Below are 10,624 nucleotides of genomic sequence, written 5' to 3' on the forward strand. Positions count from 1 at the left end.
GCCTCTGGGCACGGAGTGGCGGGGGGGGCTGCAGGCCCAGACCCAGAGCAGTGGGGAGTGGGGGTTGGTGCAGGGCCAGACACGGAGCAGCGCGGGTGGGGGGTGCGCAGGGCCAAACACAGAGTGGGCAGGTTGTGCACAGCCGGATGCAGAGCGGTGGCAGCACCAGACAGTGGGTGGCAGCTGCAGCCGCCACGTGCAAGCTTTCCTCCCCCCCTTTCCTGGGAGACAGCAGTGGCGTGGGGTGGTGGATGGTGGTGCTCCATCCCTGCCCCCTGCCCCTGGTCATTCTTGATGGGCAATTGGCTAGTACTTTTATAAAACCAGCCTGAAATCACTTGAGGTTTTAAAAGCACTTTGGACCCAGTTTAGGGTTCCTAGCAGCAATTCCTTACCTTCCTAGCAGCTCCTCAGTTTATGATGTATACAATAGTTTGTATAGGAATGATCCTGCCTCAGACAGGAGGTTGGACTACATGACCCCTGAAGATGTTTTCCAGCCCTATATCTCTATGAAGATGTACGGGCAGATTTTTCGAAGCACTTCAGCGCCCACAATACTGATGTCTCAAGTTTTTCTGCCCTTTACTGAAGGATTTACATGAAGACTGAGCCTCTTGAAAAGGGGCCTTTGATTCCTGTAGACTGTAGAGAATGCCTAAGTACTTGTGAAAATATAGTCTTGTGTCCGCTTGATTTGAATGCTGTGGGAAACACTGCTGATCATTGGAAATGATCCTAATAGAGATAGGAGGTTAATTACTTTCAAATTGAAATAAATAATTTAAGTATTCTATTGGCTTCTCCATCATGGCAAATCAAAGCGAACTTTGCATTGCTCTTCACATTTGCCCAGAATGTGATCTTCTTTTCCAGAAAAAGATATTCCATAAAATATATGTAAAGCAATTGAAAAGAAATATTTTTGCCTACAGAATAGTACCAAGATTTAAAAGATTTTTCTCTTCTCCAGTAGTTTTTCTATAGGAGAAACAATTCGATTTACTGATTGAAAAATCAAATCTGCCCATAGTAGTAGCAGTGGGGTATGCATGATTTCCACACCCTCCCCCACACAAATCATTGGAATAGACCATTCAGTCAGTATTGAAAGGACTGAATTTTAAGTGGCAGGCACTATTATGGTCTGGAGAGAAATCCTCTGATATCTCCAGACAAGACTCAGGGAAAAGAAAGACTAGGACTCAGGTTTACCTGCTTGGTGTTAAACTGACAGGAATGTGAAAAGGATGGTCTAATGTAAGCATGTGGAACAGGAAATATCCTTCTGTAGGGATAGATGCACAGAAATCTTAATGGTCTCTTCTATATTATAAGTAATTTGTGAATGCTTGTTCTAGTATCAGTAGATAGTTTAATAAATGACTAATCAATTGTTATAGACATTTATATAGTCCTATGAGCCTGTAGGCTGCTTATAAGCAGGGCATAAAACCTCTTAGCACATTAATATGCTTATAACCTCCTTCAGCATACTGCCACTTAGATTCTTAAAACAAATACCTATTATTGTGTCTCTTATTCACCAATTAACCATATATAGCACTTCATTATGAAGTATGGCCAGGATAGCTCATAGTTCCAGTGCCTTCCACCTGGAACCAAGCATCAGGTCTGCTGGCTCTCAGTTGTTTCATATTAGGACCCCATGGTGGTCTACTTTCCTTTTAATCATGATCTCCCTCCCACTTCCCTACATGGGAAGACACTGGTGGCTATGGTACTTTCCATGTTTATTTGCAAGCTCTGCTTGGAAAATGTTTAGTGTCAAGGTCTAGAGACCAGAAGCAATTGAATATGTGGATTATCGGGTTTAAGTTGCATGGGAATTGGTCCTGTAAATATTTAATGGACATCACCTTCATATGTGTAAAGCACTGGTTGTTAGGTTTATGTGGGTCATCTCTGATCCATTCTTTGGAGAATGTGGATCTGTTCCAGGTGTCCAGTATGCATCCTGGGTCTTTACATCAAGAAACAGCTATTTGTGCATTGAGGGCCAGATGGTAGAAGTATTTAGGCCTAACACCCCCTGAAATTAATAGCCTATAACAATTTAAATCAACGGGATTGAGAAGATTAAACCTCTCTGAGGGTCAGGGTCTGAGAGTCTCCATGTTTATGCAGATCTAGTCATAGGACTGCAATTCAAATAGGGATCCATGAAGTACGGCGGGGGCACTACACATGCATGGAGGAAGAGAAAGTGATGAAAGGCTGCAAGTAAATGAGCTTAATCAAATAAGCAAAGAGTTGGAGTAAAGGATGGAAAATTTGATGAATTCACTGAAAAGATGGAAAATGGAAAAATATGAATAAAAGATGTATCAAGATCCAGAAGGGAAAGGGGGAGCAGGAAGAAAAGTGGTGAGGTGGAGAAATCAAGGGAGTTCAATTACTTGTATTTACTGAGAAGTTTGCTTTTAACCCACATGGACACCCATACCTGGATGTACACACACACCACAGATTTTTTTCTTCATTGGGTGTTATCAGTTTTCGAGTGTTGAACCTTTTGTCCTCATTTTCCTTGGGAAAGCTAACAGGTACAAACCTAGTGGTCCTCTGCATGATGCCATATGGCCTCTGGTTTCCGTCAGTCCCTACTGGGAATTCACTCTGATCACACAGTAACAACTCTGCAGCGAGTTTTGCTTGGTGTGCTTGATAACTTAGTCTCCAGCCCTGGTGTTTATTGAGTACCAGCAGTGAGGTTCCCGGTCCAGTGCTCTCCAGAGAGCATATCTGAGACGAGCACTCAGCACCATAGAGGATTGGACCTGTAGTTAGAGCCTATGTTTTCCTGACCTTTCTCAGCTCCCAGTGGCAGCTGCATGGGCTGCTGATATGATTTGGTGAGAAATGGATTGAGGAAGCTAGGAAGTGGCTGCTCTCTGGGATGGGAAGGAAATTGAATGTGAAATGGCAGGGAGTTGATTGTGGGAATGACATCTCTTTCATCCAAATAGATGAATCTTTTTCACTCTTACAAGTCTAGTCCAGGCTTGTTTCAAATTGTGCCAAAGTTGGATTTGTGAATCTTGGCAAACCCAGGCTGGCTGTCAAGTTTGGTTGCAAAGGTTATGAAGCATTCAGACAGGAGTTAAGGCAGGTGTTTGACCTGAAATATATTCCAAATTCAGGCAAGTTGCTTTTGTTGAGAGGTTTTGTGTACCATTTGTAACTCTTCCTAACATTTCCCAGGAGACTTATAACACCACCTGGTAAAACTGGTGAAAACATGTTCAAAATGTCCCATAAGTTCTTCAGAATTTAAGAGACTTTTACATTAGAGTCTTTTACATTAGATACAGGCCTATGTGCTTTACTACGCAGAGTTTCCAGGGCTGTTGAACATCATCTTTCAACAGCATTAAATCCACTTAAATTGTTTATATCAACTGTATCTGGCTAATGTTTCTAATCAATCCTTCTTTTAGGTGATGCTCCACGAATCCTAGAACTATGGCAGTATATCTTGCATATATTTTTACTCAACTAGATATACAGTTTTAAATGTATGTCGAATTAGATTTAACAGTGGCCTTCAGATTAATTCAGCAACAAACCCATGGGTGACAAAGACTAAATATTAACACTAATGAGAAAACATTGCCTCTATATTTTACATTTGTGAGTTTTCAGTACATATGGACAACTTGGTAAATTCAGTTTAACAAAGTTGGTTTCAACAAGCTGCTATGATATAATCATATAATAAACAGGTATTTAAGTGTATATTGGGTTTACCTGAATTACAAAGCACCAACAAATGTGTAACCCAATAGAGCTCTCAACTGGCCAGGCATTTTCACACTTGAATTTTGTTTTCTAAGAAAACAACTCCATCTAGTTCAAAGGGAAGGTTATTGAGCTATTCAGGGATGAGAGGGGTAGAACTTGAAAGAGCATTTGAAGAGCATTTTTCTTCTATTTTAAGAAGACTGTTGAAAAAATAATCTGTTTATTATGTGCCACCTAATGAGTACAACTATTAGGCCCAATATTTTGCCAAGCTGATTAGTGACTTGGGGTGTCTCAATTTTTGCACATCCAAAGGGTTTGTTTTCCAGGCAGTGCCTTGCTGTCTGTCCGTCTTATGCGTAGGTCTTCTGCCTTAGTATGAATGGAGCAGCTTACGGCATTGATGTATTTGTCTACATAGCACTTATGTGAGGGAATTGCTATCTTTCCGGTTTTACTGGTGGGGAACTATGGCAAATTGGGACTAAATGATTTCCTCAAGGTCAGAGTAGTAGTCTGTGGCAGAACTGGAATTTGCAACCGGGTTTTCCACTTGGCTAGTTCCCTAACTTCTTAGGACAAAAATATTTTCCTACCTGTTAGGCACTTAAGTGCAATCCTATTCCTCCTTTTTCACGTCTCCAGGAAACTGGTAATGCCTCCACATTTGTAATGCAATTTCATCCGAGGCTCGCAGCCAAAGGTATGTATACCTGTTGCACAGCGGCAGTATGCCCTTGCTGGGATGTTCCCTATCATTCCCTACGCACCTGCTCATACACATGTTCCACATGCAGAAATAAGTCGTCCTGCTGCCGCTGATCTTGTGAGCTTAGCTTTCAGCAGGATAGGAGCAGTTGCTGCCTGTGGTGGGAACATCCTCACCAGGGACTACGGCTGCTGCACTATAGATGTTCCCTAAATGACAAAAAAGCAGAGAGGAGGAGAACCCACTTGCATTTTGCTTTAACAGTTATTTAGAGATGCCAGCAGGGCAGAATAGGGGCACTTAGTTGTCTAATTACTTCTTAAAGGCCTAATTAGATGGAATGGTGTCTGTCCTTTAACTCTTAGTACATTGAAAATGAGGCAGCAATCAAGAAAGTGGAGGCACCTATAATTGCTAGCCACCTTATTAGAAGATTAACTCTTACCAAGTTTAAGGCTTTATGTGATATAGGCCAGATAGTTGTCCTGTCCCCCCGACTACCCTCAGGCCAGTGAGACAGGATTGAATAGATCCCTGCCCTGTGTGTCACTTACTCCTCCACTGAGTCTGCGAAAGGTCCTACGCTAGGGTCCCCACAACCCAAATTGACAACTGTGGAGGTGTCAGGCTGGAAATGAAAGGGATAGATGAGCTGCACTTCTGGTTATAGTATTAGCGACACAATGTTTGTGTGCTGTGGGGAGGTTCATGAGCAAGGAGTGTCCTTTGATCACAGACCAAGCTACAAGCCATCTTGGTTTCATGAATTGTTTGTTGTCTCCTTAATAAATGCCTGTTGTGTAGACCAGTTACCATGACTCTTCACCTCCATCTAATAGGGCTCTTCATTCAAGGAATTATTAGATTTTTTTCTGTGATTAAATTTTTCTTTAAAAGAGGCAATGGGGAGACTGAGAGGGAAAACCTGGGACTATTCATCTGCAGGGTCTGGACTGCCCTAATTTGGGAGATAGCTATCAAGCAGCCAGTGCAGGGCCTCAAGGAATGCTCTGAGAATTGCTGGCTTGAGGATTCCCATGATAGCTTGTTTTCTGCCACCATTTCCCCTGCCTTTGCATAAAATCTGAGAAAAATCCCATATGGGGTTTTCCACTTAGTGCATTTGTAGCATTTCCATTCTTCTGTGCAGTGAACTCCAGCATAGCTTGGTGGAGGTTACAATGGATATTTAGCAAGGGCCTGATCCAATCCCATTAAAGCCAGCCAAAAGCTGCCTTCTAGCTCTTTCAGTCAGGTCCTATATGGTTGCTGAAGATTTTGTTTTCATGCTTATAGGTTTTGGTTACACAGGAGATTTTTCACCCATACTGTAATGCCCCTAACCTTTAGAAGCGATGGCAGACTTCATGATCCTGGCTAGTAGATGTTCAGTTAAGAATGCTTCCATCCTCTGGTGGAGACTTGTCCAAATTCAATTCCAAAAAATGAAAAATGTTTAAATAAGTCTGACTTCATTATACTCATCAAGGGTTATAATATAATTTTCTTTTCATTAGAAAAGCAATTTTATACGCAGCATAACTCCACTTCAGTTGATCTACGCCACCATACATGCTTCTGACTCCCCCGTTTTTCAGTACATCCCTGTTCGGGCAAGAACTCAAGCACATGGATAAAATGCAGCATGTGATGAAGCACTTTGTTGATTATAGGTGAATGTAAGAAGCATGTTCATAAGCGTGAATGCCCAGCTTCACTGAAGCTCACTACTGAGCCTTCAAGAGGAATCAAAGAGAAACGAAACCTTGGGGATCCCGTGTTTAACGTGGCTGTTCAATTTCATTTGCTCTTGGGTAAAATCTCCTGAGTTCTGCTTTTTTTGTTGTGGAGCTGTTGTTCAGCAATATGGATAGTGAGCCTTTAACCTCTCCAATGTCAAAATAACTCTGGAAAGGAATACAAATTTAATGTAAATTCTACTTGTAAAGGAATGTTTGTTTCAAGTGTGCTACCCGTAAGACTATAATGTTTATACCATTTAGAGGGAAGATCTACAGAGGTGAAGGCTTTAGCCATTAATACCAGCTAATTAATCCAGTCCATTAGCCCAAAACCTTACTTGAACATTTAAAGCACTTCTAATGTAATAAACTTCTTGGTTAATAGAGTCAAGACTCACTTCAAAGAACAGATTCATTTATTGACTTAATCAACTCTCTGCAACACTTTAATATACAGTGTGTGTTCTTACACAAAAGCATTTAGGGCAAAGTTAAGCTGTCCCTCTTGATTTCCAAATTTAGTCAAAAGAAAGGCTGTTCTGTCATCAACATAGCCGAATGACATGGGAATATATTTGCTTATTAATGTACATGCTTTTCACTACATTAAGTAAATGAAGCATCAGTTTAAACTAAGTCAATGTTAATACATGGTACAATTTTCAGAAGAGGATGTAAAACCCATTTAGAAGAAAATGCTACAAACAGATGGGTACTGGTGCATTGTCTTGTGATAAATATCTTGTCACCCTGCATTTTATGCTGTGACTTGACTCATTCTAGTGGACTGTGCTGTCATGGAGCTTAACAGTGAGCCAAAAAACTGCATCAGATACTATGATAGATTATACAAGTGCAGGCAGCTCTCCCTACATTTGTTTTATTCTGTCTGAGCAAGTTTTTGACTTGATTATAATTTACTGTGTTCCAAAGCCAAATTTAAAAGGCTGTTATACCTTAAACAGCTTCAGTAAATGGCTGCAGAGTGGTATGATCTCTCGAACATGGGACTGGCAGGTAGTAAGCCTGGAATTTTTTCCTGTCTTTGCCATTGATTTGCTAGTAAGAAAACTTTATGCGTCTCTACCATTCTGTTCAATGAAAGTTATTCCATTTTGGCCTCTGTATCAAGGGTTTTTCGATAAACTCTGCTCTAAGTGGGGCTAAAATGCTAAGTACTATTTTATTATGGTTATCTGCTTTTTGCACTTTGAAAAGTCATAGCCCGTAAAGAAATCTGGGACTTAATTGTTATTATGGAAACTTAGTGAGACGACTATTATATGAATGGGAACATCAACACTGCGGGGCATGTGCTGTTTCAAAAGGGAAGGCTGGGGTGGGGAGAAGTGGTACTGCATTGTCTGTCAAAAATATAGTTACTGCTTCTCTGATCCAAGAGGGAGGTAGAAGATTTTAGTTTATTTTGGGGAAGATAAAGGTGGCAAGAAGTTCAGTGGTAATGTGATGGGGGTCTGTTAGACTGGCAAGTCAAGAAGACAAGGTGGACTGATTTTTTTTTCAACACTTTTGACCCTTATATACAAGTAGTCCTATGGTTAGTCACCTCAGTAAGGAGCAGCCTAGCAACTTTACAAGTGTCAGCTTCCCCGGGAAAATGATAGCACTTCTCAAGGTACCTCCTGAACATAGAATAACTTTTCTTTTGGCCATTGCCCAGAAGGTGTTTAGGTCCTGATAGGAAGCAGGTGAGGAGCAGAATTGGAGATGGGACACAGAATTAGCACAGGAGCAGAGAAAACAACATCCGTTTGTACAGGTCATGGCACTGCTCCTCCTAGGAGCACTAGGAGCATTTTTATCCTGTGGTTGCACCAGTGAAGCTAAGGTAACAAGGGGGCTTCCCCTCTGCAAATAACTTCTGCCACAAGGTCAGCATGTTCACCCTCTTGTATTAGTGTAGCATCATAATGTCAGATATTCCCAGTCTAGGCCAGCCTTGTGTGTGATTAGATGTGTGAGAAACTAGGTTTTTGCCTTATCCTACTGTAGTCTGGTAAGAGGGACCCTGAGAAAACATGTTGTGTGGAGCAAGAGGCAGTGTGGAAAAGTACTGAGAAATGGTTGGCAAGGAAAACACATTTCTATGTCAGTTTGGGGTGTTATTGTGATTCTGATCCTTTTTACTCTTGCTTGAAGTAGATGTATGCAGGGACCCAGGTGGTTAATGTACTGTGTGTTATTACTGTGAAGCACAGGACCTCAATTTCTGAGCTCTACAGAACACACACAGTCTCTGGCTTTTATAGTATCATAAAGAGCTGCCTTTAAAGGTTAGGGATAGATCCAAGCCTTGGCGTAAACTGGCACAAATCCTAGGAAATCAAATGGGAATTGTACCTCTTTACACAGGGGCTGAACTTGCTGCACAAGTGATTGCAGTTTGCTATGTCAGTGTCCACTGAGCAACTTGTCTTGTGTGTTCCTGCCATTCAGCTGTCATGTAAGATGAAGAAATTTTCCTTTGAAGTCCAGCTATGGGGAGTCTTGGACTTCCTCCAGTAAGTTTTCAGAAAAAAAGGAAGAACTAACTACCTACGAGCTCTGAACAGAAGAGGAATTTGCTCTACCATTGCAAAAGTTATAATTGGTCTTAATGTCTCTAATATACATTGCTTGTTCCTACCTTCCTAGATGAAGTGCACCAAGCAATAAGAACCTGTGATAAATCACCTCTGTGGTCTCCATTTTCCCTTCTGAACTGGAAATGAAGAGGTGTTGGTTACAAAACTGAAATTACAACCAATATCCCCAGCTCAAATGAGCTTGGGTTTTCTAGTAGTTCTGGAAAAAGCTGAATACCTTGAAATGTGTAGGGGGAGTTTTTCTGTGGCGAGGTTCCTCCCAAAGACCAGGTTTCTTTCATCTGGATCTTCTCATCTCCTGCAGACAGTAAGAAGGCCTGTAAACATATATAAGAAGAGATTTATAGCAAAATTTTTTTACTAGAAATATTTACTGTTAGGCTTAACCTTTACAACTTCGATTTTTTTTCAAGGGTGGCTGTTAGGGCTGTGTGAAGCTTCAGTCCTTGATTCAATTCGGCAGAGATTCGTCACAATTTGGTGGCCAAATCTCCAAATCTGAATCAAATCAGGAGACCCTTTAATCTCTCCGAATTGAATCAGAGCCCTCTGAAGTGATTCGGAGAGATTCGGAAAGATTTGGAGATTCGGACATAGACACAGCTTTAAATGTTTTTTCTACATACCTCTGGGTACCAGGCGGCTCGTGGTCGCTGCGATGTTGGGGCGCGTGGAGTGTCCCACAGGAGTGCGGGGGGCTCCCCAGCACGCTCAGCAGCAGACCCGGAAGCGGACCAGAAGCACTTCTGGTCCACTTACAGGCTTGCCACTGAGCACATGGGGGGCCCCGCACTCCCGTGGGACGCTCCATGCACCCCAGCATCACAGCGTTCCTGAGCCACCTGGTACCTCAAGGTATGTAGAAAAAACATTTAAAGCTGTGTCTGTGGCCAAATCACTGATTCTCTGAATCGGCATTGAATCTTCAGATTCAGATTCAGTTGAATCAAATCAAGGACAGTGATCTGAATGAACAGATCGAATCACTGTCCTCGATTTGTGCTGAATCCAAATCGAATACGGCCCGTTTTGCACACTCCTAATGGCTGTGTTCATTCTGGAAGTTGAGCAGAGGTGTGGTACAAAGCAATTTAAGTAAAAGAGGAAAAACAAGATTCAGCATGGGCCATATTGCCTTCAGGGGGAATTTTCAGGGGTAAGAAGGTTCCTTATCTAGTGTAGATCAGCACAGATCCTTTGAAGACAGCGAAGGTATGCAGAGTTTTTCATCTGGAAGTGTTACTTGGTGGTTGCTTTAGCACATTTTTAACATGAGATAATTCACAGACGTGAATTTTTCCCACCAGTCAAACCGCAGACTGCAGGGGAACTCAGATAGCCCCAATGATTTGGACAATTATGTGCTGTGAATGCAAGATGCATGTTTTAACCAGAACTCGTTGTCCCTAAGGCCCTCATAAGGGATCCAAACGGTGGTGCGCACATTTTGTGATTCTTAAAATTTGTACTGTGATCATGCCTAGAGGCCAACTTAACTGAGATCCCATTCCACTGCATGTGATATTTAATGCATTTCTCTCTCTCTTTTTTTCTGTCTCCCTCTCCTGCAGGTTCCTCACCACATGAAGACTTTGCCCTATTACAGCTATGACCAACCAGTGATCGGATACTGCCAGGCTCATAAGCCTCTCCATGTAAATAAAGGGTACGACACCATCTCCCGGGAGCAGGCTGAGACCAGCAACTTGGAACTCAGTCGAGACCACAGCTTCATAGCTACAATTGCGCGTTCGGCTGCTCCAGCCATCTATATTGAGAGAATACCAAACTAACGATGGAGA

The 10,624-nt window shown here is 42.0% G+C and overlaps 1 protein-coding gene across 1 annotated transcript in view; it reads left to right on the plus strand.

Annotated features, from left to right (window-relative positions):
* The window catches only part of LRRTM4 (leucine rich repeat transmembrane neuronal 4), an 860,180-nt gene extending 849,756 nt beyond the window's left edge, over window positions 1-10,424 (plus strand). Inside the window, exon 3 of the mRNA XM_019514351.1 lies at window positions 10,394-10,424. The gene's annotated coding sequence lies outside the window, so the exon portion shown is untranslated. The remainder of the gene's footprint in view (window positions 1-10,393) is intronic.
* The last annotated feature ends 200 nt before the right edge of the window (window positions 10,425-10,624 follow it).

The sequence above is a fragment of the Gavialis gangeticus genome, unplaced genomic scaffold (assembly GCF_001723915.1).
Source record: "Gavialis gangeticus isolate Ggan-Ray unplaced genomic scaffold, GavGan_comp1, whole genome shotgun sequence".
Lineage (NCBI taxonomy): Eukaryota > Metazoa > Chordata > Crocodylia > Gavialidae > Gavialis > Gavialis gangeticus.